The sequence below is a fragment of the Suricata suricatta genome, chromosome 8 (genome assembly GCF_006229205.1).
Source record: "Suricata suricatta isolate VVHF042 chromosome 8, meerkat_22Aug2017_6uvM2_HiC, whole genome shotgun sequence".
NCBI lineage: Eukaryota > Metazoa > Chordata > Mammalia > Carnivora > Herpestidae > Suricata > Suricata suricatta.
Genome location: NC_043707.1, coordinates 75,278,234 through 75,285,459, shown reverse-complemented (window position 1 = coordinate 75,285,459; position 7,226 = coordinate 75,278,234).

The following is a 7,226-nucleotide window of genomic DNA, read 5'->3' as shown; positions in this document are numbered from 1 at the left end:
TGTTATGTGCTCTGTACCTGTTAGTTCGGCTATTTTAAAGGAGGCTCATTGACTGTCCACAGCCTGTCCATTCAGGAAGTCTTCTTTTAATGGTGTCCCTTGGTCTCTCTTGTGCCTCTGGTTATTTTATTTCCCTACTCATAGTAATATTTGGGAATCTCCATCATGTGTACTTTGGTTTGTTTCTTGAGGCAGCCCTATAAAGGAAAACAGACAAACAAACAGGGAACAAAAGCATGCAAATGAACAGACAAATCAAACAAACAAGCAAGCCAAAAGGAAAACAACAACAACAACAACAACAAAACAACACAATAAGAGACAAAGGGCAATCTAAAAGCATAAAATCAGAAATCCCAGCTACAAATAAACAGTAGGGTGGAGGCAGTGCTAATGGAAGAGCACATACAAAGAAAGAAATGACAGAGGTGGGCAGAAAGAGAAATGAACCTTGACCAGACAGAGAAACTAAAACGCCTAGTTCAGAGAGAGAAAAAGGAGAATATGGTAGGAGGTGAGGAGAAAGAAACGAAGATAATGTTACCCAGAGAAACTTTATAGTCTGATTATTCCAGAGAGAGAGAGAGAGAGAAAGGAAGATAATGAAGGAGATGGAGAACATATATCAAGAGAATAGATTAAATGTGACTGTTTAAGCAAACCTATAACCAGAGTGCCCAGTCCAGTGGAGGGGAGAGATAAGAATGAGATAAGGGAAAATATATCTGAATTGCAAGAATTATTCTAGAGTTAATCATGACAATGCATCAATGTTGGTTTTGCCCCAGGTTCTGGTTAAAAAAAAAAAGCAGCTCTCCAGCACAGATGAGCATGGTTTGGTAAAGGCAGGTCTTGCCTCTACTGTGGGTCCCTGCTCTTTGAGCCCCCGCCTTGGTGGTTGTAGGGAGAAAAGTGGCGGTCCCCCCAGTCCCTTCTCGAACCAATTGTTGCAAATCACAATTTTGTGTCTGATTTCCCTGTGTGGGCGCAGCTAAGGTGGGCCGTGTTCTATGTCCCAAGCCCCCCCCCCCCCCCCCCCCCCCCCCCGATTTCCATATCTTAGTCCGAGTGCTTTAATGATACCGCCAGAAATGTAATCCTGCAGGCTGGGGTGCTTCCTAGCGGCGTCTGAATAGGGGGAGTAGGGGAGCAGTTCCTCCTGGTGCCGACTGCGACCAGGGCACCCAGCCCAAAGAAAGCTCCACAGTTAGAGATGGAATCTCTCTCTGCCCTGTGGTTAGAGGTGGGATGATAGGATCCCTCTCTGTTCTGGCCCGAGGTTTCTCTCGTCTCCAAGGACAGTTCTATGAGCAGTTTCAGCTGCTCTTTCTCTTCCCCATGCCTCTCTGCAGAGGGGGCTCCTTCTCCTTTGAGCCTCCGTGCCCTGGTCCGTTTTTATCTTCCCCAGTTTGTGATGGCACACCTCTGAGGCTGTCTTCTTAGTGAACTCTGTCTCTTTTCCTCCCAGACTCTTGAAGTTCAGTGTCCTGTGGCTTCAGCCCTTTGAGAGATGGAGGCAGAGAGTATAGAACTCCCTATTTCTCTAACATCTTGCCTCCGGAATGGGATGTCTTTTTTAAACACTAATACCCAGGGGTGCCTGAGTGACTCAGTCAGTTGAACATCGGACTCTTGATTTCGGCTCAGGTCATGATGTCATGGTGGTGGGATCAAGTCCCATCTGGGGCTCCCTACTGAGTGTGGAGCCTGCTTAGGATTCTCTCTTAAGATGTCTCTCTCCCTCTGCCCCTCTTCCCCACTCTACACACTTGATTTTTAATGGATTTTTTTTGAAAAAATACCTTTTGGTTATTTAAAAGAGTTTAAGGTGCTAAGGAAAATACATCTTATTTGTAAATATTAAACTTTTGATTATTCTGCCTATATTTTTAGCATTTTAATTCATTTACCCATGTCAATCAACTTATCTTCTTCCTTAGAGTACTTTATTAGTGATTATTTTAGAGCATTAAAACACGTATTCTTACAGTTCTACCACCTAAACACAACTTCTCTTTATGATCCTATCAAATATTTTATTTATATTCCGTATGATTCTGTATAGCTATAGTCTTTTAGAAAGGAATATGGTAGACCCTGTATTTTATTTTTAAGGGAGTTTTAAGCTGTTTACATGACAATTGTTAAAGTCCCTAGGTCCAGTGATGTCTATGTACCTAGTAAAGAAAGACAAGTGTGTTAATGCCACTAATTTGGCAAATGTATTTTAATAAAACATATTTTGATTTTGGAACTTGGTGCCAGAGAATGTCATTGACGATGGAAACATATGGTCATGACTGGCATCTGGATAAGGGCCCCGAAGTTTTAAAATCCTCCTGCTTCCTGCACAAACTGAGCTCTGAGAGGGGAAATTAAAGAATTATCCTTCCTTGATACCCCCGAGTATGGCATTGTCAAGTGCATTATGGTGGTTTTATACCTCCTCAAGAGGATCATTAGTCTTATTTCTCTACAAAAATTTTTATGTTTTTTAATGTACAGCAGTGTGGAAGGAATATCTAACTAACCTATTTATAAGGATCATAAAAGATTGCTTTTCCTCTAAGCTTATGTTATAAAAATGAATCTTCCCAATGCTTTATTGCTGGATATGTTTTCAAGATTTTTTTTCCTTTTGTGAAACATTTATTTTCTCTTAAAAAATATTTGCCACTTTACTTGTCTTTTCTCATTAAGGGAAAAAGAAAAATTTTAAGAGTGGTTTGAAAAGAGAGCAAGCTCCTAAATTATCTCCAGACATGGTGATTTAACCCTCGTCTACCTCAAAAATCTTGTACAAACTACAATAGGAACAGTTTTCCTATTCATAACTAAAGACAAATCTCCATAGTTATAGTGTAAGAGAATCACTAAAAAGGTTTAAAAGTTCTAAATTGGCAGCAAGCCAATCATGTAAAAGACTCAATCTTATTTCTATTCTAAGCCTGTCTAAAATGCTTGACTTACTCCCATATTATAAGTACATTGTAATAAATATACATCCCCTAAGGAATTAACTCTCTGCTGAGACTTTTTGAGAGTTGCTGTGTTATTAAGTGATAGATAATGTGTATACATGTGTATATGCTAGGATGCTCAAGTTATGCTGTAGTAACAAACTATCTCGAATTTTCATTGGCTAAATGCATCAAAGTGTATTTCTCTCCCAGTGCAGGGCAATAGGAAGCGCCTCTCATTGTAGTCACTCAGCAGCTCAGGCTGTGGAGCTTTCCAGTGCCACCAATGCAGGATTTAACTTTTACAGCCATACCAGAAAGCAAAGAAATGCTAAGTGAAACAGAGCAGAACAAAAAAACAAAAAAATGGTGAGATGTCCTAGGGGACACAGAAGAGTTCCCAGTGGCTAAAGGTGGAAAAATTTAAGGAAAGCAAAGTTTTTTTTAATAAAAAAAAAGAATCCCAAGAGAACCTCACTGTCAGCACAGAGCCTGATATAGAGCTTAACTCACAAAACCTAAGCTGAAATCAAGAGTTGGTGTCTCAACCTACTTAGCCATCCAGGCACCTCCCCAAAATTTTTTTTAACGTATTTCCTTTATGGAGTATTGCAGAGATTAATCCTCTAGAAGATTCAGTCACCAGTCCAGGTTTTCCATCTGCTGAAAGATCTTCAATTATTTCTTTTTTGTTGTTGTTGTTTATTTATGTTTTGAGAGAGAGAGAGAGAAGGAGAGAGAGCTAGTACAAGGCAGAGAGAGAGAGAGACAGAGAGAGAGAGAGAGACAGAGAGAGAGAGAGACAGAGAGATAGAGAACCCCAAGCAGGCTCCCCACTGTCAGCACAGAGCCTGATGAGGTGCTCGAACTCAGGAATGGTGAGATCGTGACCTGAGCTGAAACCAAGAGTCCAGTGCTTAATTGACTGAACCACCCAGGAATCCTTGAATTATTTCAAATATGTTTCTCTTTCTGTTTTACTGCTTGGTCTTTGCTTTCTGGGAAGGATAAGAAGGTATCAAAATGCCCGTCAGATCTAAGTTGGTCATTTAAAACTGCCACTGACTTAAAGTGTAGTAAACAACTAAAGTCCTTTTTCTAGAAGAGACTACATATACAAAAAGGGAAAAGTGCCGAAAGACCTAGTTTGGCTATGCTGGCTCTTTCTTCCCTGTAAAGACTACCTTCTAGCAGTGGCCTTTGTAGGAATAACAATCCCATGATCTCTTCCACTGTCTAGAATGTTTCCAGGAAAAGGAAACCTAACCTATATTAAGATATTAAGTGCCCTGATTGCTGCGTTTCTAATTATTCTATTAATTTAGCTTCTATCTAGGATATATAAGTACTGCAATTCAATATATTATGCATAATAATGATAATTTTTATATCTACTCTGGAGGGCTAATTTTTTTTTTTAAATCATTCCGCCATTTTCATGGGGACACCAGTAGAAGGCAATCTCTTGCTGTGTCTTTTACAAAGAAACTAATTGCTAAAGCTGTTCATATAAATGAAAGGCTCTTTATCAAGTATGCATTTCAGTTGTGATTTGGTTTTGTTGCCGAAGCATGGATTCTCACTATCAGCTTGGGTCATAAAGCCTTCCGATAACTGGTAGACAGTCATCACCACCAATCTGGGCTAGATGTTTTAATTGTCAGTTCAGGCCTAGAGAGCACTGACTTGCTCTCCATCTGCCAGCAGATCTCCTTAGGCATGAAACTATCACTGCTATTGGAATACATAATTTCTCATGCAAAAATATTAGTAGTATACCAAAGAGGCATAAAATAAAGTGACTGGTTTTAACTGAGATAAGGGACATTGAATGGAAACAGGAATGGTTGAAAACAGCGGGCTTTCTTGTTTACAGGCAAAATGGTTCAGAACTCCTTCACACTGGAGAGTGCTCTTCGAATTGGATGGGGGAAGGGACAAGAGCTAGGAACAGCCTCTCAGGCTGCAAACAAACATTTCTGGACAGATTTATTCTCCCATTTGTGGTGTAGAGAAGTGAAGGGAATGTGGCAGAATGTGTACTGTCCATCAGTTTCCTCCACAGCTGAATCCCACATCATTAAGGGCCTTAGAAATAAAACAACATTTTATATTGGCTGCTAAGTTGTACTCCTAGCCAGCAAAGGGAACAAAGGTTTTGGGTAAACGTGTTCTTGGTGGCATATGCTGCCTTGTAAGAGGGTTGGTGTTTTCCACACCAGATAAAAATTCTCTGTGGCCACCGGTGCCATATGCCATTACCAATCCCCTCAGCTCTAGGACCCGTTAGCCAGTACAAAAGACTTCTTTACTATCATTGGAATTCAAAAGACTTGAAAGGCCTCCAGGAGGCACTATAGAGAAACTACAGTTAGAATTAAATACCTTTTAGTTGAGGAGAACCAGTTTCACACTGGTCTCTGAACTTGGAAATCTTAGCATTTTCCCCCCAGGAGATAGGGTATTGAAATCAGATTGCTGAAGCTGTGTTACATGAATGAGAGCTTAAAAAAAGATTAAAGAAGTTTAAGGCAAAGTTCAGATATATCTTTACTATCTTCCTCAGCACATTGACACAAAGGATTAAATACAGTTTAACAGGAAAGTGGAAAAATGATTTTAATAGAATATGGTCAGAATTTGGGAACTCAAGGATTGTTATCTATATTCATGAAAGTAGAATATTTTCACATAAAATTGAGAAGTCATTGAAGTTGTATTCTTCTGTAATGACATACAGAAAAATCCCTATTTATTTTGACCTGAGAGGAGTTAGAAAAAAAAAAATCTCTCCTAGAAACCGATAGCTTATTTCATTTTCTTCTTGACTCACAATCATACCTGGTTTATTGTTAACGTCTACTGATGGCTGAGGTTGTTAAACACTCCTGAGCTGTGCTTGAAGTATCTTTTATAATATCCACAAACTTAATAAAAGAAATGTACCTAACTGATATTAGTATAACTGGGTTGAAAAAAACCCCCAAACTATTGAAGATAAAACCCTTAATATCTAATGCATGTGTGATTGAGAATTTAAATGAATTTGCTTTCCTGGTACTTACTATTAAAAATTAAATTAAGACCAAGATGACACTTTAAGACATTGTACTTTGACGGTACTTGGTAGAGGGGAAAAAAGGTCCCCCAAGTGCCTAACTTGAAGAGCCCCATGAGATTCTGAGAAATATACTTTTTGAATACTTCAACTTATAGTGTCTTTTCAGTACTCAATTAGCATAATTTGACACAATTATAGGTATAAACATTTTATAGGCACTTGGTAGCAGGAGTGTCAAAAAAGTGTTGATTTCCATCCACTTATATTGGCAACACTCACCTAGTTCTAGCATGACACTTGAATGAGCAGTGAAATATGCTCCCTACTATTAATAAAATTCAAAGCATATTTCATCTTGACACCATATCACAAGTTTGACACTGCAGTTCCTCTCTGTGGAATTTTGAGTCATAGAGACATCCCCTTGCTACATCCCCATCTCAACTAGATGATAATTTGATTCAGACTATTTCAATACATGCCAATATGTATATCTCCCATGCAAAATGGAGGCATACCCACAGAGAAAAGAAGGTATAACTGACAGGTCAACATCATTTTTGTGAATTCGTACCTTAGTGGTTTAAAAAAAATATTTAAGTGTGACTTTTACCAGTTCTCCTTTTCTCACGCTTTATCAACAGGACTTTCAAGAATATGAAGTTACGTGAAACAAAGAAATTATTCTTAAATATCTTAATAAAATTCTATTTTTAATGGATTGCTGTTTAATACTTCAGTCATGGAAGAGATAGGTTAAGCAACGGTAAAGCATTTCCAAATCCATCAGCATGGGGATTTATTGACATCGACAACTTTGTATAAGTGTTTGGTTTGATTTGCTGTTTTCTAGCCAGCCAGACTTTTGTATGTATGTGTGTATTACCAAAATGCCAGAAGAGGGGGAAAAAATGAATGTGAAATAAAAGAATTATGGGAGAAAGAAACTCAATTATTAGGAAAAAGAGGATAAAAATGATGAGCTGTGACACTCTTTAAGCTCTGTTTTCCTTCATGGTTAATCATTTCAGGTTTCCCAGAATTGAGATGAAGTCCATTTGTTTTGGCACCATTTTCCCTCTGATTTAGCAGCTCTGATTAAAATGTATCACCAATAAAAAGAATCTGATTTATCTTAATACTATTGAAAGTAAAAAACAAGCTCCATCTCAGTTAATATTTGGTTAACATAATTTAACTATAGT